The 21,601-nt window shown below is 60.6% G+C and overlaps 1 protein-coding gene across 1 annotated transcript in view; it reads left to right on the forward strand.

Annotated features, from left to right (window-relative positions):
* Positions 1 to 2,058: 2,058 nt before the first annotated feature.
* Positions 2,059 to 21,601, forward strand: part of TP73 (tumor protein p73) — a 69,686-nt gene continuing 50,143 nt past the window's right edge. The window contains exon 1 of the mRNA XM_060013271.1: positions 2,059 to 2,142. The gene's annotated coding sequence lies outside the window, so the exon portion shown is untranslated. The remainder of the gene's footprint in view (positions 2,143 to 21,601) is intronic.

Below are 21,601 nucleotides of genomic sequence, written 5' to 3' on the forward strand. Positions count from 1 at the left end.
AATAAATATTCGTTTTTCTTTGTTTGTCTTTTGGCTAAATCCGGCAACTATGCCTGCAGCAAGGCCCTCACTTCACGCTCAGGAGCTGCTCTGATCCAGGAAGTAACGAATTTGACGCTTGCTCCGCACGGAGAGCGCGTGGATCGCGCGCACCCTCTTGTCCATCTCACGCGTGCACCTGTGCTCGGACCCGCGAGGAGGAGAAGGACACCCGGGTCCGGACCCGGGGCTCCGCCGCACCCGCCCTCCGCACGGACGGGAGCGAGCAGCTGCGTCGGCGCTGGCTCTGCCGACCTTGCCTGCCCCGTGAGGGCCTTGTCCCCTCGCCCACTAGGGACTCCGGGTCCTCTTCACCCAACATCAGCCTCCCCCCACACCCCCGCCAGGCCCTGCCGGCGCCTCTGCCGCCCCAAGATGACACGGACCCTGACACCCAACCCCGCCCCTGAGTTCTGAGAATCGAGACCCGGCCCGGGTCCTCCTCGCACCTCCGCGAGCCGGGCCCGCGTCTTCGCCCTGCGGAAGCCCACCGACTTCCCAGAACGAACGGGTAGGGGATGCGTACAGGCGTCCTGCTCGGCGGTGCCGGCCTTTTTTTTTTCCCTGGCCAGATCAAACCCTGTGTGATTCGTCTTTGGGCTCCCCCCCTTACCCCGCACCTTGCAAACAGTAGGTTAGCCATAAAGGTGTGTGGCAGTCAGCCAGACGGGCCAGGTGAGGTGCGGACGCCGTGCACCAGTCCGGGGCTGCGCACAGTTCCACGGCAACATTGCCGCGTGGGTTCCCCTCGCCTGGGAGCCTCGGTCGGAGGGAGATAACGGGTCCCTTGAGCACCAGAAGGCAGCGTACAGCACGTGCCCGCCTCCTAGAGCCTTCAAAATTCGCCAGCGCGTCGGGTTCTCCAGCCGAGGCCCTAGGACTGGGTGAGAGCCCTGAAGAGCCCGTCTGCCCTGCGGGGGACGCGAACCATGGAGCCACAGGTGTCGGGGCCTGAGGGAAGTCTTCGCCTGAGGCGGTCTCTGCGCGTAGAAAGCAATCCCCAGTGCACGACCCACGTGTCGCCTTGGACACCCGTGCGTACCTGCGCAACGCGAAACGGAATCCGGCCCCGGGGGCCGGGGGCGGGATGGGAGGCGGCGGCGACCCGGGAGTGTTTGCTTATAGAATTATTATTCCCTGGGGGCCGTGGTCACATCCTCCGCCCAGGAAGAAAGCAGGCTGGGGCCGAGAGTCGCGTCCAGAGGGTCCCCGCGGATCCGTAATGCGGGCCGGGGCCGAAGCGAGGCCGTGACCTCCGCTGGGTGAGCGGTGTAGGTGGCGCGCCCTCCGGGGCGAAGGAGCCCGGCTAGTACCACCCGGAAGCAAGCGGCTCCATTTAACCCCGGATCCTGGGGTCGCGACCTTCACCCCTGTCCCTAGCAGGTCACAGCCAATGCGGACACTCCGCAGACCTGGGTGGCGGCGTCCCTACGGTGCGCGGCCCTTCCCCTTCCCCTTGGATCCCCAGCGCCCGGCGCCAGTGGGGGAGGAGGAGGGAGACCCGGAAGATGCGATGTCTCGGGGAAAGGAAGGCGTCGGGACGCGGAGTCTGCATCTCTGCCCCACATCCCGGTTTCCGCGCGCCCTTGCCCTCGCTCCCAAGCCGGTCGAGGGTCGCCGTCCCTTCTCCGCAGCAGCAGGGCCCCGGCGCCCTGCCCGCGATCAGCCCGAGGCAGGCCCCGCCGGGGCCGACAGGCGCGACGCGCGCCAAAAGGCGGCGGGAAGGAGGCGGGGCGGAGCGTGCCCCGGGACCCCGACTCGGACGCGGCCAGCTGGGGGGGCGGAGCGCCGGGCTGCAACCTTGGCCCCAGCCTGGCCCCGCCGCCCAGCGCTCCTCCTGCCAACGGCTGAGCGGCCCGCGCTGCCTTCCCGCCGGCCGGCTACGGAAGGCGCTAACGCCCGCGGCCACCCCTCCCCGCGGCGCCTCCCCTCCCCGCGCCCATATAACCCGCCTCGGCGGCCCGCGCCCGCCCTGCCTCCCCGCCCGCGCCCGCCCAGCTGCACCCGCCTCTCGGCCCGCGCCTGCCTTGCGCCCCCGAAGGGGTTACGCGGCTAAGCCGGGGCGGGCTAGGGCATAGCTTCCTGGGGCTCCGACGGCACCAGGTAGGCAGCGCGGGGACCTGGCGCGAGGGGCTTGGGCGCGGTTGGGCTCCGCCGGCGGGGCCTGAGCTCAGGGCAGCCGGCGCACTGGCTCGCGGCTCTGAAGCTGGGAGGCGGTTAGAGGAGACCGCGTGCACGAACTCGAGAGAGGGTGACATGGAGGCTACCCCGCGTCCGACCAGCTCGTGGGGCGGGGCACGTGGGGCGGCGGGGAGCCCGGGTCGGAGTCCAGCCGGCCAGGAGATGCGGCGTCCTGCCAGCAGTGCGGCGGCCTCTGGGGCCTGGAGCAGCCTCCCTGGGATTCCCAGAGGGCCTGCCTGGGGTTAACTCCTCTCCACCTCCGCTTCAAGGGGACATGGAGAACGCGACCCCGGGGAGAGGCTCATTCGGGGGTGCAGGCTCCTGTTGCTGACGAGCCCCTCCCTGCCGGCCCCCACTGCCTCTGCACCTGCGAGGGCTGTTACCGATCTGGAGGCGTTAGCCGCCCCACTCCTCACAAGGCTGAGTGAAATCCAGGTCTTCCCCTGGACCCGGAAAACTGGGCATGCCCCCTAAGCTGGTCCCAGGGAGCCAGGTTCCAGAGCGGCATCTCTTGGCGGCCCTGAGCTGGCCCGGGTGCCCCACCTGTCTGCCTCCTGAGTCTGTTCCAGCCGGGGAGAGGATGGGTCAGAATGTGGTCCCTGGGCCGCCGGCCTGGCCAGAAGTGACACCTCTTTCCTGGATCCTTTCTCTCCGGATCCTCCTGGCCTCGCACTCACCCTCCTTTTAGGCCCTGGATTGCGGGGTGGGGGGTAGTTGTTATTACCTTCTTACTCAGCTCGTAGTTTTGTCTGGTCCCTAAGTGGATTTGCACAAAGTATGCACGTGTCTACATGAATACCTGGGTGACAGGTAGACCATTGTCAATCAGCAAGGGGCTGGGGGTGGGGGCGGGCGGGGGAGGTGTGCTGTTCATCTCTCACCAGAGGTCATTTGGTCCAAGTACCCTGTGGCCTGTTTATTAAATACTGGACATTTGGGAGCCATCAGCTCAATGGTTTTCTTTTGTTTTGTTTGCTGACGTTGTTGCTGTTTATTTGTATTAACCTTAATAATTAGCTTTGGGGGGAAATGCACTGTATACCAAAAATCCAGCACCCATCTTTCGATTTACTCAGTAAAAGTGTAAAAAGAATTGTCTTGAGAACGAAAAGACAGTATTTAAAAACTTGCCACGTGTGAATGTATGGAGTATGCATGTGATTTTAAAAATAAGACAAAAAGGTGTGCGGGTACCAGAAGCTGTCAGGGTGTCAGCAGGAGGCTACCAGAGGAACGGGCGCAGGAAGCTCAGCCCTGTCTCGAAGTCCTGGTGAAGGTTCTGGAGAACAAATTCCGCAGGGCAGCCCCATGGAAGGGCCAGTATGGTGCAGTGGTTAATCGTGTGGGTGTGGAGGTCAGAATGTTAGGGTTCAAATCCCCTCTTCGCCACTTACAAGTCAGGGACCTTGAGCAAGTTACCTAACCACTCCAAGCCTCAGTTTACCCATTTGTAAAAAAGGGCGGTAATAGCCCCTGCCCCAGAGGATTGAGAGAACAGTAACCAAGATGCCACGTCTAAAGTTCTTAGAATGATGCCTGGCGCCCACACGTGGGCCCCGTAGTGCCGGCTGTTGGTGCTGCGCCAGAGACTGGGGAACCAGAAGTCCTTGGCGAGGTGGAGGGCACAGTTCCCTAGTAGCCAACAGGTCTCCCCTGGGAGCGGGTGGGGGGAACGGAATGGCCGGCAGGGAGGCAGGAATCCGCCTGTGGTTTGGGTGGAGGCTGATGGCCTCTGTCAGGGGTACTGCAGCAAGAATGCCTCTTTTAATAGTTATTTATAGGGTATTACCCACATCCACAAGTGGGATGCAAAGGACACAGCCAAGATGGCGAGGAAAAGGAGAGGCTGAGAATTTGGGGACAGGACCTGGCGGAGGTCCTGCCTGTAGCCAAGGACGGCATTCATCCCAAGATTCTGACCCCAAAAGGGAAATCATTTCGTTGGTGGCTGAAAGGAAGCTGCATGTTCATCTAACTGGGAGACAGTTTCCGGTCACCAAACTCAAGGGGAATTTATCCTCCAGAGACTTGTATAAAAGATATTGCACACAGGTTGAACTTTGGGTTTGCAAAAAAAACTCCAAAAAGCAAAACCCAGAAACATTCTTCAATTGTGCGTTTCTTCTGTCCAGCCCCCATAAAAGGTAAGGGCACATCCTTATTTTCCAATTTGGGCGTTTCTGTGCGAGTGCTGAGTCAGTGTTTTAACACTAGTCATTTTCTGATGATTTAGTTTCGCACAGCAAAAAGGAAAAAAGAAACCGAGAGGTGTGGTCCCTTGTCACCCCGACCATGCTTCTGTCTGGATGGTAAAGGCCTAACTATGATGGGGATTGTGTCCCCAGGACACTGTGTGACAATTTACCCCTGCAAATTGCTGTCAGGTGATCCCATGTCCTGCCCGGATTTCTAGAACATGGAAAACACATCTGGAGCTAGCAGCATCCATTTGTGTGTAACCAGAACATACAATGTCTCTTCTGTTTTTAATTTGCCTTAAGTAGGTTACATAGGACGCCGGGACAATCGTTTCTCTGTGTGTAACGCAGAGGAAAATTGATTCTGTACAAGAAAATCTCCCTCTGCTCGTCGGGCTTCAGGTTAAAGACAGCTTTCACCGAAGCCGGCTCTGAGAGTCTGCACCAGTGGGCGTAAACTTTCCATCTGTCCCCACCCTTCGTGTCCACTCTCTGGCTGGGGTATTCCTTTGCAGACCAGACATTTGCTCCTCAAAAGTGCTTTCTTTTCCTGGAGATGCTCCCCCGAACAGAGACCCAAAGAGAACAAAGCTTCTTCCCAACGGAATCACTGATATTTTCAGTGTGCGTAGCAGCTGCTACGGACATCGCAAAATTTCGTTTGTGCTTGTCACTGAGTTGAAACGAGTCGCCAGACGTGCCGCCTGCGGCCCCACCATCACCATCTCACAAATGTGCTTTTATTCTATTTTTAGTTTGCCTGAGCCACACGGCTTGCGGAATCTTAGTTCCCCGACCAGGGATTGATCCTGCGCCCTCGGCAGTGAAAGCGCGGAGTCCTAACCACTGGACCGCCAGGGAATTCCCCCAAATTTGCTTTAAAATATCATCATAACTGTGTTAGTTTCCTGGGGCTGCCATAGCAGGTGACCACGAACTAGGGGGCTTAAAACAATTTAAAAAAAAACACACATTCTCTCAGGGTCTGGAGTCCAGAAGCCCCAGATCCAGGTGTGGGCAGGGCTGGTTCCCTCTGGAGGCTCTGAGGCGGAATCCGTCTGCGTCTCACTCCAGCTTCCTGGGCTTGTAGACGCAGCACCCCAATCCCTGCCTCCGTGTTCACACGGGCTTCTCTCTGTGTCTGTGTCTCCCCTTTGCTGCCTTTATAAGGACACTTGTCACTGGATTTAGGGCCCACGCTAATCCAGGGTGATCCCATCTTCAGATCTTTATCTTACACATCTGCAAAGGCCCTCATTTCTAAGGCTCTGGGTAGACATATCTTTTGGGGGGGGGTTGCCATTCAACCCACTAGAATAACCATAATTCAGTGTAATTGGTTTCCTTTGTAATTTTTTTTTTTTTTTTTTTTTTTGGCCTGCACCGCGTGGCTTGAGGGATCTCAGTTCCCTGCCCAGGGATCGAACCCGGGCCGCTCACTAGGCCACCAGGGAACTCCCTGAAATATTCTTCTGAGAAGCAGTCCTAAGCCTTCGGGCTGCCCAGGGGCCAGGACACAAAAGGTGAGGAAACGTTCTAAGCCACGTCCCTCTTTGCTCAAAGAGGCACAAGGGACACCCCAGTCTGTTCTAAGCACAGCCAAGGGTGCAGGGGCCGCTCCCCGAGCTTACGGGCTCTTCCTCATGCCACCCCTCCCCACACATCTACAGCCCCTGCACCCTGGAAGGCAGGCTTCAAACCCCAGCACCCCCTCTCCCTGGGGACTGCGTGGGTCACCACAGCCCCCAGAGTAGGGAGGGAGAACAGACACACACACAGCGGCTTTGGGCTGTCGGTGCCAGAGAGGCGCTTAGAGATGGGCAGGCGGGCGGGACGTTCAGCCTGCGGGCGGTGGAGGATTGGGGAGGAGCCTCGGAGGGAACCGGACCCAGGAGAGAGGTCCAGCAGCAGGGAGGGCTCTGCTAGGCTCGGAGAGAGGAGATGGGGGTCCCGAGGCCAGGTCTCAGGGCCGTGGAGTGGACGTTTCGGGCGGCACCAGAGGGTCTGTGGCTGGGACACTCTGTGGACCTTGGACTTGGAATCATGTTCCCCAAAGAGTGAGCCCCGGAACGGACCTGGGAGCTGGGGGGGGCGGGGCCCCCGGAGGGAGAACCGTGCTTCAGCCCCGCCCGCCTCTTCTGTTCTCCCGGTCCGTGTTTTGGGTCCGAGGACGAGTTATAACCATGACAGTAGATATTCATACGTGCCCCCTCTGATACACACGCATCCGGGCGCTCACCCCACTTGCAGATGTGAAGCTGAAAAGCTCGGATCAAGTGACTAAATCGGACGCAGGGGCTGGTCTGGCCGCCCACGCCCGGCACACCGAGGACTGAGGGCGCAGCGGGCAGGGCCCTGGGCTGGTGGTCCAGATAGCTGCTCCGTGCCTCGGTCAGGTCCCCAGGCTCTTCGCCCAGGGGGGTGGGGCACACACCTGCCTCCTCGCTGTAGGAGCCCGAGCCGGGGCTCCTCTGAGTGGCCCGTGGGAACACACCTGACAGCCCCGGAGGGCAGACACAAGGTGCCCCGGGAAGGCTGGTCCAGCCCCTCCGTCCCCAACAGGCAGGCACAGAGCACCTGGGCATCACCCATCCTGCCTCTCACCAGCCTGGGTGCAGGGCTCTGGGCGGCAGGGCTGGGCTGGGTGCCCAGGGGTCCCTCCTTTGTGGTCCTGCTCGGGGTGGCTGCACGTGGGAGGGACCTGTCCGTGGTGTGTCCCCGCCCAGCGCCAGCCAGCAGGTCACTCCCTGAGGCCCTGGGTGCCTGTGGGGAGGGGCCGGGGGCTCTAATTGCTCACCCCCTGCTCCGAGGTGCCAGGCCCTGTGGGGCGGGCATCTGGGGAAGCCCCTGGCTAATTGGGCAGGTGGCTTCTCCTGGGGGCAGGGATGCCTGGCTTGCGAGAGGTCCTTCGGAGCGGGCAGAGGAGATCCCTCTCACCCCTCCTGCCTGGTTTCCTGCGATTTTAGACGTGGTTCCTGGGCTGTTTTCTCCGTCAGGGCTGAGACGCGTGGGAAGAAAGTCCCTGGGGTTTCTCTTTGGCAGCCTCCCGGCCTCCGGGCTCACCTGGGCAGTGCCCATTTGCCAGACGGAGGCCGCTTCCACATGTGTGGGGGACAGGCCAGCATGGGGACCAGGAGGGCAGCCCGGGGCCCCGTGTGTTGATGTAGGAGCGGGTGGCTTGAAGAGTGTCTGTCGGCCACGGAGAGGGGTCTCTGCAGAGCCTTTGGGCCTACAGGAGGGAAAGCTGTGCTCGCCGTTTTAGAAGCCTGTGCTTCCCAAGCAGGACACAAATAAACAAATCCAATCACCCTCTCTGCACCAGGCTGCTCCGCACTTAGGGTCCTCAGTCGTTTGCATTATGCGCAATGCAAATTTAGCACAATTCCCCACCAGACCGAAGAAGGGTAGCTACTCATTAGTATGCAGATCAGAGGAGGAACCCCTAGGTATTTACTGCGCTGTGATTTGCAAGGCACTGTAATTAAAGGCCCCTCTCCTTTTTACTCGCACCTCCTCTGCTTCTCTCGCTCAGTGACAACCAACAAAACCCCCCCCGTAATTAGGAGAGACTCCATCTTCTTTTTTTTCTTTCGGAGTCAGGCAAGCTGCAACTTGCTCCTGGCTTCTTAGTTTCTGATCAGGGATGCTCCTTGCCTAATTACTTGGCAGTAATGAAGGAGGAGAACACGGGCTGTGAAAGTCTCCCCGAGCCTTTAGAATGAAGCTGCAAATTGAAAACGAGGTATTGGTAAACAGGACGCTAACTGGATTAATGTGAAAATAATGCATTCTGATAAAAATAGCCAAAGAGACAATTGGAAGATTGAGGTCAGTGTAATTCCAAGAACACCGCCTAATCGTCATCTGGTCCACGTGATGTTTGAAAAGGATGAGAATAAGAGTAAGAGTCTACTCTTGACAGTGGAACATGCAGGTTAAAGAAAGTGTAAGAAAGACCCCATGTGAGTAGAGTGTGGGTAGCGCCTGCGATCCTGGCAGGCTGTCTTTTCAGAGTTTTGGGGACTCTCTGGCCAGGGTCATTTTGAGTGGCCAACAGAACCTCAGGTTGCCGACTTCCTCTTTCTTTCCTCTGCCGTCATTAAACCTCTTTCCATTCCGTTTCTCTCCTCCTGACGAATCCACTCTCCCTAGAAGTGATGGCAGCTGTGCCTCCAGGGACGGGAGCCGTGTCTGGGAGAGACGGAGTGGGAGAGATCAGATTGGCCCTGCCTGGACCTTTTGAAATTTTTGCTACTCGACAGCATTTCGTTGACAAAAAAATCCACAGAGGTAAAAAGTGACAGAAGTCACGGCGAGCGTGGCCGACTTTGGAATCAGCCAGCGCAGATCTGCCATGCGACCTGTCAAAAGTCGGCTTTGGTCGATGAGTGGAAAATACCTTCCCCGTAAGGAGAGGATGTGACCAGCTCAGCACTCAGTTGTCCCAGGGAGGGACCCTTATCTGGGTGTCTCGGGGTATAGCCGGGCCCTGGGGCTTATGAAGAATTGGTGTGGCCTCCCCACCTTATGGTCCAAGTTAACCCTGAGCCCCTGATATTTCAGAATTCAGATGAATATTTTTCCATTTTAGAAAAGTAACATAGTATCTGAGTTGTTTGTCTTATAACACTACAAAGGGATCTGATAGAAGCGCTCCACAATCGAGCTCACCCATGTTTCTGCAACGACACACACAGATGTTTACCCTAAACGGCAACAAAGACCACGAAGAGCCTTGTGTCCGTCCGCCCAGTGGCGTGGGCCCCAGACCTAAGGAAAGGCTTTGGGTTTTCTGAGCTTTTTGGATTTCAAAGTTCAGAAAAGGGATGTGGGGCTTCCCTGGTGGCGCAGGGGTTGAGAGTCCGCCTGCCGACGCAGGGGACGCGGGTTCGTGCCCCGGTCCGGGAGGATCCCACATGCCCCGGAGCGGCTGGGCCCGTGAGCCATGGCCGCTGCGCGTGCGCGTCCGGAGCCTGTGCTCCGCAACGGGGGAGGCCACGACAGTGAGAGGCCCGCGTACCGCAAAAAAACAAAAAAAAAAAAAGAAAAAGAAAAAGGGATGTGGAGCAGTATTCTACAGGGGCCTTAACTCTTCATCCATCCATCCATCCATCCTTCCATCACTTGTCATTCATTCCTGAGCGCCCACGGTTTACCAGGCTCTGTTCTGGGGGCTAAGAGCCCACAGCCTTGACCCTCAGTGATATCAGCTTAAAACCAAGATGCCTGCTCCTCAGAGGCCAGGCAGCGAAAGGGGAAGCAGGGCGCTTGCTGGAGCCCAAGCCTCCCCCTGCCGAGGGCCCCTGGGAGCAAGCGTGGCCCAGAGCGTCCTTTGTTCACGGCCACAGGCGGGGACGGGTCTTGAGCACCGGGACCAGGATGGGCTGTGCCCGGAGCTGAGATGGCAGGACCTCTGGGCAGCTTTGGGGCAGCAGCTTCTCCAAGCCCGTCCTGCCAGCATTTGGAAACTAACATGGGCGGCGGGGAGAAGGTTGCGGGACACACAGCAGGTGAATCAGAAGTTTGGTCAAACTGCTCCTGGAGTCCCCTGCGCCTGCGATGGTGGTTCAGTCCTGAAAAACAAGCGCATCCCAGGAAACACGGGAAGTGCGTTGCGCGGGACGCATCTGAAATGGGTAGTTTAGTCAGATGTTTATTTCCTAATGGGTTTTAGGCCCAGCTGTGCTGTGTGACGTTGGATAGGTTCCTCAGCCTCTCTGTGCACCAGTGGCCTCATCTGTAAAACGGACATGGCAGTCTTTCTCCTGGGTTGACGTGATGGCTACATGGTTCGTGTTTGTCAAGTGCCACGTCCAGGGCTCCGTGCGTGCGCGGGGAGTCACGTGTCAGGTGGAGCAGCGAGGGTTCAGGGAGATCCGGCTACTGTCGACTTTCAGACACATTTTTGGGAACTTATCCTTGTACGGGGAGGGGCTGCTGGGAAAGGTTAAGAGCTGGAGGGAGGTGGGAGGGGTGTGGGGCGGGCCTCGAACGCCCCTCTGCTGCCCCCGCCCCCGCAACCACACAGCCGCCACCCTGCAGGGAGCGGGGGTTTCTGCTTAAAGGCGCAGAGCAGTTTTAGCTAACCCCGCACAGCGGTCCCCCAGGATGTGTCTTGGAATGAAGGACATTTATGGAAGGCAGAAGAATGGCCCCCCAAAGGTCCTGATCCCCAGAACCTGTGACTTACTTCACAGGGAAACGGACGGGATTAAATCCAGGACTGGAGATGGGGGATGACGACCCTGGGGAATCTGGGTGGCCCAGTGTCATCACAAAGTCCCTCTGAGAGGGAGGCCGGAGGGCTGGAGCCAGAGAGAAGATGGGATGGAGGCAGAGGGTGGAGAGCGGCAGTTCAAGATGGGGGGAGGGGCCCGGAGCCGAGGAATGCAGGCGGCTTCTAGAAGCTGAAGAAGCAAGGACACAGATGTTGTCCTGGAGTCTCCAGAAGGGACAACCCCGCCAGCACCTTGACTTCAGTCTCATAAGACTCTCTCTTTTTGGACTCCGACTCCTGAGCCACAGAACTGTGCGAGAATGAACAGATGCCGCGCGGCCATCTGTTCTGGCTGCAGAAGGGAAGTGAAACGAGCTGGTAGCTGCAAGGCTCCCGCCCTCCTCTCCGTGGTGATGAGCAGAGGCCTTGCCCTGGTGCTCACACCTGGGCTGACCCTGGGTTCCGGCCTCGGCAAGGAGGAGCTTTCTAGTCGTGCCTCATGTTGGGAGAAGGGGTACGAAATACTGGTTGAACTCCTTGTTGAATGCCCTACCCAGAACTGATGGCCAGAGGTCCAGCTGTGACCGTCACTCAAGGGTCACCCACCCATCTTTGGTCTCTGACATCCTTGTTTCTGCTGAGGAAGAGCAGAGTTTGTCACCCGTCCCAGTCCTGAGGGTGGGGCCCCAGCCTCCCGGAACTCAGGACTTTCCTGTCTCCATGGGGGAGGGGGAGGGGTGGGGGAAGGGTGGGCCAGGAGGTCACCCCACCAGAGCTCAGGATGGTGAGATGCATCCGTCTCGGCTTGAGAATGGGCAGTAGGGGCTTGGCTTCAACGAAGACCTGCCCACTGTGGCCATCAGCTGGCTGGGGGTGGCTGGCAGAGCCTGGGGTGGGGGCAGGGGGAGCCTTGGCATCCCTCTGGCTTCTCCGCCTCTTTTGCCAGGACCAGGAAACACCTGCCTCCCCCCAGTACTCACTCTCGCTGTGTGGTCATAACGCCTCACGGCTGCACGGGTGTGTGTGACGTCCCGGAAGGGCGAGGGCTTTGGCTCCCGTGCTGGCCGTGTCTTCAGTCACCGCCTTTCTGTCCAGCCCAGGGCTGCTATTCTGCAAAAGCGTCTTACACCCCAGGGGTTTCTCCTCGGACTTAATGCGGCACTAATGCCCGTTCCAGGGGCCCCGGGAAATGGGAAGATCCCTGCAAATGATGCTTCCCAAATTTGTGTTACGTGAGACTGTATCCGTTTCCTACGGCTGCTGTAACAAATTACCACAAACTCAGTGGCTTACAGCACCACGGACTTGTTTTCCTCTGTTCTGGGGGCCAGATGGCTGAGATCAGTCTCACTGGACTGAAGTCCGGGTGCTGGCGGGGCTGCCTCCTTCCGGAGGCTCCAGGGCAGAATCTGTTTCTTGCCTTTTCTGGCTTCTAGAGGCGCCCGCGTTCCTTGGCTCGCGGCCCCGTTCTCCCTCTGCAGAGCCACAGCTCAGCACCTTCTCTCCTCCCCAGCGTCCTGCCTGCCTCTGTGAGGACCCTTGCTGGTGACCCTGGGCCCACCCAGATAACCTAGGGGCTGCCATCTCCAGGTCCTTAATCCCACCTGCAATGTCCCCCTTACCGTGTCCGCCCAGAGCTGGGCTAAGCCTTCTGCGCTGCTGCCCGCCGTGGGGGAGGGAAGGGACAGTGTGTATGACATGGATTAGTCTGCCAAACCTGTGTCCTCCAAGTTCTTCTGGCCAGCAGTTAAAAACAGGTCCTGGAAATTCAGAATGTGGTATTGTGGCTGTGTATTCTGTTGAATTATCTGAATTTACTCTGTGTGTGTGTGTGTGTGTGTGTGTGTGTGTGTGTGTGTGTGTGTGTGTGTGTGTGTGTGTGTGTGTGTTGGTAGGAGAGAAGGAGCTGAATAATTTCATGGTTGGACCTGATGTCGACATAGATGGGTCCTTGTCCGTTTGAAGCATCTACTGATGTACCACAGGTGAAATGATAGAATTTGTAGAATTGGCTTTGGCTGGTGGACAGACTGATGTTGGGGCCAGGGGACAGATCAGTGGATTCATTGCACCAGTCTCTCTGCTTCTGAGTGTGTTTCTGAGTTTCGACAAAGAGGAGGAGAAGAAAAGGACACAGACACAGTGGAGTCGGCGGCTCCCCTCCGGCTTCCATGCCTCCAGCTCTACTCCCCGCGGGCGGGGCTGCCTCTGGGTCACTGTGCAGAGGGCGTGGCATCCATCTGGAGCAGGGGACACAGGCTGGCCGCTGGCCCCAGGGCTCCTGGCCACGCTCCGCCCCGTCTGCCCCGAGGCTCCAGGCCCGCCACGCTGCTTCCAGGGCTCCAAAGTCATCGCCTAGGCGACCGGGACGCTGCCGCCACCGCCTGCCTAGCCGAGGGCCTCCCAGCTGTCCCCCTCCTCACAGACCCTCCAGGGCCCAGGCTCCGCCAAGGTAGGCTTGGCTCGGGCTGGCCCTCCTCTTTCAGGTGCCAGTTGGGGCTCCCTGGGGCCACCCAGGGGTGCAGAGGCCCCTCCCTACTGGCTCCCACCCGGCGCTTGGAAACAGGGTGTCCTGGGGGCAGCGGTGGCAGATGGGCCATAGCGGGGAGGCCATGCCTGTGGGTCCCCTGATGGGACTCGGGCAAGCTGGAGAAGCCACTGCTGTGTGGCACTGCCATCTGCCCCCAGGGGGGTGCGGGGCAATTTGCATGGCCCGGGGGCGGGGGGGGGGGGTGGAACAGAAGTCACTCTGGTGCTGCCGCCCCGTGGACCCACCGGAACTCTCTCCACTTCCTGCCAAAGAGGCCCTGCCCTGGCCACATGGCCAGGCTTGTCCCGGCTGGGGGCCACCATTCCTCAGCCCCGCGGGGCCAGCCCAGAACGGCTTTCCCCGGCTCGCTCACCCACCGGGGGCCCCGGAGCCCGCCCTGGCCACGCTGGCCCTCACCCGGCTGCCTCCCAGGCATCACTGAGACCTGGGCAGCAGGAGACGGCTCCCTGTGCTGCCCGCCGGCCACTGCAGTCCCACCTATGCGGCGGGGCGCCCAGGGAGCCTCTGGGGCCACATACTTTTTTTTTTTTTTTTTGCGGTATGCGGGCCTCTCACTGCTGTGGCCTCTCCCGTTGCGGAGCACAGGCTCCGGACGCGCAGGCCCAGCGGCCATGGCTCACGGGCCCAGCCGCTCCGCGGCATGTGGGATCTTCCCGGACCGGGGCACGAACCCGTGTCACCTGCATCGGCAGGCGGACTCTCAACCACTGCGCCACCAGGGAAGCCCTGGGGCCACATACTTGAGCGGAGGGGCTGGGGTGGGGGATTCACCGTGATGAAGGCAGAGTGTGTGCGTGTGCAGGTGTGTGTACACGTGTGTGCCTGCACGTGTGCGTGTGCAGGTGTGTGTACATGTGTGTGCCTGTGTGCGTGCAGGTGTGTGCACACGTGTGTGCCTGCACGTGTGCGCGTGCAGGTGTGTACATACGTGTGTGCCCGCACGTGTGCGTGTGTGTCGATGGTGCTGGCAGGGGCTGGACACCAGTGGCTGGTTCAGGAAGTAGCCTCTGGAGCTTGAGTGGAAAGGGGGATGAGGGTTTGACTGACACAACTGATAGCAGATTTCCAAACGGCTCCAGAGGTCAGACAGGAGCCGTGTTTGCACCCCAAGACACCCCGGGAGTCCTGCTAGAGGCTTCTGTGTAGGTCAGCCCTGCATGGTGGGTGTGACTTCCCTCTTCTCCGGATGAGAAGACAGAGGCCTGACCGTGCACGCAGCTGGAGGGTGGCTGAAGGCACCTGAGTCTACAGCCGGTTGAGGGCTGAGCTCAGAAGTGCATTAACCCGACGCGGATCGGCTTGGCAGGGGGGGTCCTCATCCCTTCCTGCCCCCTCTTGCGTCCCTGCGGCCCATACCCCCACCGCCTCACCAGGACCCAGCCGAGGCCTGCCTTGCTGACCACCAGCCTCTGGGTTCGCCAAGCCCACGATGTGCCCCGCGGGTGACCTTCCTCACCCAAATCCCACTGCATCCCTCTGGGAGCCGAGCCCCCCTCTTCGCTCCCCGAGGCCCACGGCTGCAGGTCCAGCGCCCTTCCTGTGGCCAAGGCCTCTGGGCATCCTGTCCCCTCTCCAGCCCACCTGGCTATTCCTGCCGCCCCCTGACCTGAAGGGCCGTCAGGGCCTGTCCTGGGCTGAGCTCTGCCGCATCGGTGCCCCTTCTCCCAGCTTGTGAAACCGAAAATGACAATCATGTGGACCTTCATTTACCCTTGGGCTGACCCTGGGCCTGTCCACACCGCTCAGGGTGCCCTTCACACTGGGGGGGGAAAGGCTGGTTCTCTTCTCTGCCTCCCAAGAGAGGCCCCCGGAGGGTGGGGCTGCCTGGTGGGAAGGGGTTAAGTGGATCCTCACCAGAGTTGGGCTCAAATCCAGCCTTGGCACTTCTGAGCTGAGTGGCCCTGGGCAAGCGGTCCCCTCGCTCTGCGCTTCTGTAAGAACATCTGGAACGTGGGACGCAGCAGTGCCTTTGTCTCGGGGTTACTGTGAAGACTGAAATCAAGGAATACAGAGGACTCCAGGCTGGGGTTGGCACTGCGTGAGCACGCGATAGATGCTGGGTGTCGTTATCGGAAAGAGCCCCAGGCCCAGGGGATGGGATGGGGGCACGTGGGAGATACGGAGGCGGGCGGCACAGAGGTGGCTCTCTGGGACAGATGTTCCTGGAGTGAGTGAGCGATGGATGGACCAATGCCATGGCAACTTGGCTGAAGTCACGTCAGAGGTCAGCAGACTTCAGAACCAGAGAGGAGTGGAACTCATGAGTCAGATGGAGCTCGAAAAAAAAATCACGGCCCCGATGGACGGGGCGGGGGCGGGGAGCTGAGTGGGGATGGGTAGAGAGTTCAGGAAATTAGTGCGTCCTGGGCCCATAGTGAGGACCCCAGGGTAGGAGGCAAGGAGTCTACACAGGGCGGGGACACAGCTGAGTGGGTTCCCTTCAAGGAATGTGGAGGAGTCTGGAGAAGGGTGGCCAGGCGGGGCCAATGGTTTGGGAATGACCGTGCAGAGCATGGTTGAAGGAGCACAGATGCTTGTCCGGGGAAGAGAAGATTCTGGAGGACAGAGCATGGCACACTGGCATGTAGAGGTGGGACCCTCAAGAGGGGAGGAGGGGAGCCTTGGAGGAGACGGACGGAAACGGCAGGGGTGCCTGGCAGCCGGGTGGGTGAGAGTGTTACCGAAAGCGGGGTCTGGCTGCTCGCCGCTCAAAAGCCAAAAAAGGGCCAGGCCGGTGGAAAGGAGAGGTTGCTTTATTTCGGAGCAAGGGCTCCATGTCCTCCGAATCCCCCAAGGGCTGACTCCCACCCACCGCCCCCAACTGACAACCGGGGCTGAGAGCTTTTGTAGATGGAGGGAGGGGCTCCCTGCAGAAACAGCACAGTCAGCTCTGACGGCCACCTTGCAATTGGTCATGTGGTGGTCTGACCAGCGTCATCCTGATTGATTTAAGCACAGCTAGTCTTCAGTTCCGGGGTCAGTTCGTTCCCATTTCTTTGAGGCCAGTTCTGTCTGTTTGTGTTTTTGTCTTGGCTGCACTGCACGGCATGCGGGATCTTAGCTCCCCAAACAGGGATCGAACCTGTGCCCCCTGTAGTGGCATCGCGGAGGCTTAACCACTGGACCGCCAGGGAGTTCCCTGAGGCCGGTTCTCAGAGTTATGACACCTTATGTCATAGCTACAGTCTGTCATCGTGTAGTTGACTTCTTCCACCGGGTGGGGGGGTACAGGGGTGGGGCGTATGACCTCACCTACATCTGGCCACTGTTGGTCCATCCGCTGAGGCAGAAGCGGGGAGCCTGGCTGAGAGGCTGCTGCCCTTACGGGGGCGGGGGTGGGGGGCTGAGGGGATCTGGGACTAGGGTGGCCTTGTGGGTGGGAGTGCCGGATTCTAGATCCCTGTGGAGGCGGGGTTGGAGGTGGGCAGTGAGACGGAGAAGTCCAGGATGTGCCCAGCCACTCCTCTGTCCAATCCTGGCCACCCTTGGCGCTCACTTGGAACGCGCCATGGCTGAAAGCTCAGACACCTGCTCTACCGTCAAGCGTCTCTTCCTCTCCAGCCTCATGAGGCTCCCAGCCCTGCAGCTGCCCGCCTCCTGGGTCCCCTTCCTGTGCCCCATGCTGGTCTGAACCTCCCTCACCGACACCCTCACTTCTGCTCTCACTCCTCCAGTCAGGCCCCCCCAACAGGTGGCTGGGTGCTGCCGTGGAAGCCTCCCCACATGGTGACGCAGGTGGGATCGCGGCATCTCCAAGCTCAGGGGCACTGTGCCAGCTTCCGGCCCCAGTAGGAATCCATTATTTTGCCTCTAGCGGGTGGGTTGTCTCTTACCCCTGGGTTTCTGCTGCCATGGAGTGCTGGGTCCCACTCATCCTTCTGCAGGTGCCTCGGTCTTAGAGAGACCACTGATGGGGAGGTCCCTGCAGCTGAACCAGGGACAGACCTGGCCTCTGCCCTCTGCTGCCCCTGGGACCAGGGCAGGTTTATTCTTCTTCCTCCGCTGCTACCCTGATCCTCAGTAACCACTGGTCAATTGCAACTCACTCCCGTCTCTCGAGCTCCAATCTGTGCCTGTGTCAGCGCCCTGCTGAGTGCTTTGGCTTTTTCCACACATCACAGGAAACAGGCTCAGAATGGGCAAGACACCGGTCCAGGGGCCACACAGCTACAGAGCAGAGTGGCAGAGGTGCAGAGGTGGGCTGTGTGGATGGAGGGGGGGGGGGTGGCCGGGAGTGTGGCAGGCAGGGCGGAGCTGCAGAGCAGAAAACCAAGGGACAGGAAGCCTGGGTCCAGGTCTGACCTGCATTTGTTGGGGGTGGAGGCCGGGATGGGGGGCGGGGGGGCGGGGACCGGATGTGGGTAGGGCCTCATTGTGTGGGTGAAGAAGTAGGGGTGGGCCAGGGACTTCCCAGCGGCGTGTGGTGAGAAGGCAGGCCGGAGAGGGGCTGGACCTCCTTTGCTCACCTCCTAGAGAGGCCAGGTAGAGGGCAAGGTCAAGAACAAGGACGTTAGAGCTAGCTGCGGGGTTGGACTCCCTGCTCTGACCAGCTGTGTGCCCTTGGGTGGGTGACCTAACCTCTCTGTGCACGGCTCCACGTCGGTCAGTGAAATGAGCTGCGTGGTGCACTGCCCTGCGGGGACATGGCGCGGCTCAGCCGTGCTCCAGCGTTTTTTTGTTTGGTTTGGCCGCGTGAGTTCCTCCACCAGGAAGCTGGGCGTGGCAGTGGTAGGGTGAGGGGGCGTGGGGGCATGCGCCACTGGGTTCCCAACCCTTAGCTCGGCCGAGAGCCCCTCCCAGCAAAGGTCTGGAGCCTGGCAGCCCTGGGGGATTGGTCAGCCATTTCCTTCCAGAAGTACGTGAGGCCCACGTGGTTAGAGGGCCGCCACCCAGCTCCCTGCCCCACGTGGGTTCTAGACCAACCGTCAGATTCAAACAGAAACTGCTGGGCAACCCCACGGTGCTCCAGGCCGGGCCCAGGTGCCGGAGGGAGGCCGTCCCTGCCCCTGGCCTGGCTGCGGGACCGGGACCGAGGTAAGAGGCAGCAGGGCTGGGGGATTCCTGGGGCCGCTCCCAGGCTCTGCGTCCCCCGCCTCCCCACGGGCCCCAGCCCAGGAGGGAGAGAGGGCGGCTTAATCGGGCACCTCCAGCTGTTTTCGTATTTCACAAGCGCACCCTGCCCCAGGGTGGGGAGGCTAAATTTGTCTCTCACCATCAGTGCGGGGCTTCCCCTGAGCAGGCAGAGGGGGAGCAGAGAGCCCCCCCCACCAAGGGTGACGTTAGCCTCGGCCGTGCCCTCCTCCCAGGCCCCGCAGGCCCAGTCTCTCCGCAGGAGACCCAGGTGCCGCCCTGGCCGAGGGTCCTGTCCTAACCCCACCCCAGCCCCTGCAGGGCCAGCGAGGACAGAGGCTGCGCAGGCTTCCGTGGCCACGTGGCCGGGCGCGGGCGGGAGGGGCAGGTGAAGATGCCACTGTCCTTTGCTCTCTGAGGGTGACACGCTCCTGGCCACCATTCCAGGGGGGACTCCTGCCCTAGCCCCACCGGGCGAGGGCCTCCCGTTCCCGGGGTTGGCTGAGGTCACAGAGGCCCCTCAGCTCCAAGGGCCCAGGAGGCTGGGCGCCGGGTGTCCTGCTGGAATTCGGCTGGGCCGCCGCCCGGGGACAGCGCCATGTCACAGCAGGGCCTCCTGCCTCCTGTGACCCTGTGTGATGGCCGCCTGACCCCTCTGCCCAGGTAGGGGGACTTCTGGACGCTGGGACGTTCTGCTGTCCCCTCAAGACAAGGCCACAGGGGATGGGAAGGGTCCCTCCTGAGATGGTGTAGGTTTATCTGCCCCTTGGATTTCAATCCGCCATTGTTTACTGAAATAACCGGGGACGGACCCACCGGAATAACCAGTATGTGACTGAGGACCATCAAGATGGATTGTTTCGGGGTGGTTGGCAGGGTGGAGTTCTTCGGGTCTTTCCCCACTAAACTGAATGGGGCCGCACGCCCTCCCCCAAAGCTGGCATCCAGGTGGCCGTGGAGGAGGGGCGTGTGCCCCAAGCCGTCCTTCTCTGCACGCGGCCAGGCGTCCACTCTGGACCAGGGCTCTTGCAGGTGGGTGGGGGCCTCCCTCTGTGGATGGGGTGTCCCTTCTGGGAGGATCACAAGGACCCCAGTTTACGGAAGCTGGTTTCGGGGCCCTGGGCAGGGGTGGGCCCAGGGGACAGGGAAACCAGAGGCCTCAAAGTCCTGCCCAACCAATGGGGCTGCCCGTGGGGGCCACGTAGCTGAAGGGCTGTCTGTGCTCTGCCACCTGCCAGGTGATGGGGGGGCAAGATAAGGGGCGTCCTGACCTGGAGTCGGGGAGGACAGTGGCTTCCTGGAGGAAGCCTGGCCTGGCAGGGCAAGGATGGGGTGGGGAGTGGACGGTGGACCAAAGCTGAGCGTGGAGGCCGCCCTGGCTGGGGTGTGTGGGGACAGGGCCGGGGGCAGAAGGGGACCTGTGGGAACAGGGCCAGGAGCCCACGGCAGGCTGTAGCTCTCGCCGGGATTTGTGGAGGACGAGGTCAGAGGGTCGAGCAGAGCCGGCCAAGGAACAGCTGCTGCCCCCCGGGGCCTCCAGCTCCCACCAGCCTGGGGCAGAAGGTCTGCACTCGCTTGTGGGGCAAGGTCTCCAGCTGTCTGGGCTGCGGCTCGAGTCCCAGCCGGGACCCTTGGTACCTTGGGCCTCTGAGCGCCTGCCCCGGGGTGGCGGTTCCTGCCCGACAGGGCAGTGTGGGGGCCTGGGGCCCCGGCAGCAGCTGGCCCGCTTCTCCCCTGCGGCACCAGACCTCTGGGCTGGAACCTCTGCCGTGGTGTGCTGCAGGATGTGGGACTGCATCCCCTCCCTGGGGGGCTCTCAGAGACCTCGGGGCATCCCCGAGCCACCCAAAGTCAGTGGGGTGTGGGGCTGTGTCTCCACTCCAGCTTGAGTTGAGTGTGTGGGCCACACAGCCCCTGCCCCGCCTCTCCAGGGTCAAAAATTTTTGCTGGAAATTCCTTGAGGTGAACTGGTGTTGGTGGCCCCAGCCCACGGGGAGCTGGGGCAGGTCGGAGGTGCCTGAGCCCCGGCCCAGCTGCTGTGAGAAGGGGCCACACGTTGCCCTTCTCGGGCTGCCTCTGACTCGGCAGTTCCCTGTGGGCTGGGGCTCAGGGATTCCTTGAGTCCAGCCCCCACCAGCACCGTACCCCACCTTCTCACACCCACGTCTCCCTTGGAGACCGGCCCTGACCAGGACTGGACCCCTCCTGGTGCAACAGGCTGCATTTTTTTTCCCAGAGCAACTTCATGGAAAAGCAAAGCTGTGCACCGTGCATGTGCACTTCGTGGCATCATTAATGCCACCTGAAGAGGTGTCATCGAAAGTCAGTCTCCCCTCACACACGCGATTTTTTAAATGATTCGCGTCGTTTGCAAAAGCAGTTTCCACCGTGAGCACATTTCCAAATTTGAAGTGCATGTCGGGGAAACTGGATTTAATTTGCAGGAAGTGATTTTAGAATTGCTTTCTTTTTCTCACCTCTGCAAACCTTGGCCACCTTGGCCGAAATGCTGCTAGTGAGTAAAGGGAATATACTGTCCCTGCCCTAGGGGAGAGAGGGCTGGGCCCATGGAGCTCTGGGGGAGGTTCCAGTTGCGGGGGGCAGCCTGAGGCCGGACATCAGTTGTGCTGCTTCCTCACGCCCAGCTCCGGCCCAGGCGGGTGCTCCCTGGCGCCTGCAGGAACCAGGTCTGCGGCTCTGTCACTCATAGCCCAGTGCAGCCTGCTCTGCAGAGTTTTCCAGGGAAGTTGGAGGTATGGGCGCTGCATGGCTTCCTGGGTCAAGTCCTCCAGGCCCTCTGGGCAGGGCAGGTTTCTGGACCCGTTTTGCCGATGGAGAACCTGTGTGGGAGTCACCGTCAGAGGCTGGTGCCGTCCTCGGGTGGACACAGCCAAAGGGGCCCCTCAGTGGGTGAGGTGAACCTGTGTGTTGCTCTCCCCGCCCCGCGGCGGGCGGGGAGGTCTGTCCTAGAGTCACTGTGAGTCCTGGGGTGTTGGCTAAAAGCAGACACAGAGTCCTGGGTCTGAGGGTGTACTGGGGGCAGAGGCAGCAGGATCTGCTGAAGGCAGTGGAGTTTGGTGACCCGGGACCACCCCTTGCATCAGTAAGGCTGAGCAGTCTCCGTCTTCAGTCCTGGTGGTGAGGGCTGGTGGGGTGGGTGTAGGACAGCCCCCCCTCCACCGCTTCCCCAGAGGGCCGGGCACCTGCAGGTCTGTCACCGAGCCAGAGCCGGCCTGTGTGGTGCAGGCGCCTCTGACCCCGGCAGCTTGGGGTGAAGCAGGGGGTGGGGTGAAAATGCTGGTTGTGTCCCCCAGAGTGCGGGCCTCTGTCCCCCCTCCCGGCTGT

Source organism: Delphinus delphis, chromosome 1 (assembly GCF_949987515.2).
Source record: "Delphinus delphis chromosome 1, mDelDel1.2, whole genome shotgun sequence".
In the NCBI taxonomy this organism is placed as follows: Eukaryota; Metazoa; Chordata; class Mammalia; order Artiodactyla; family Delphinidae; genus Delphinus; species Delphinus delphis.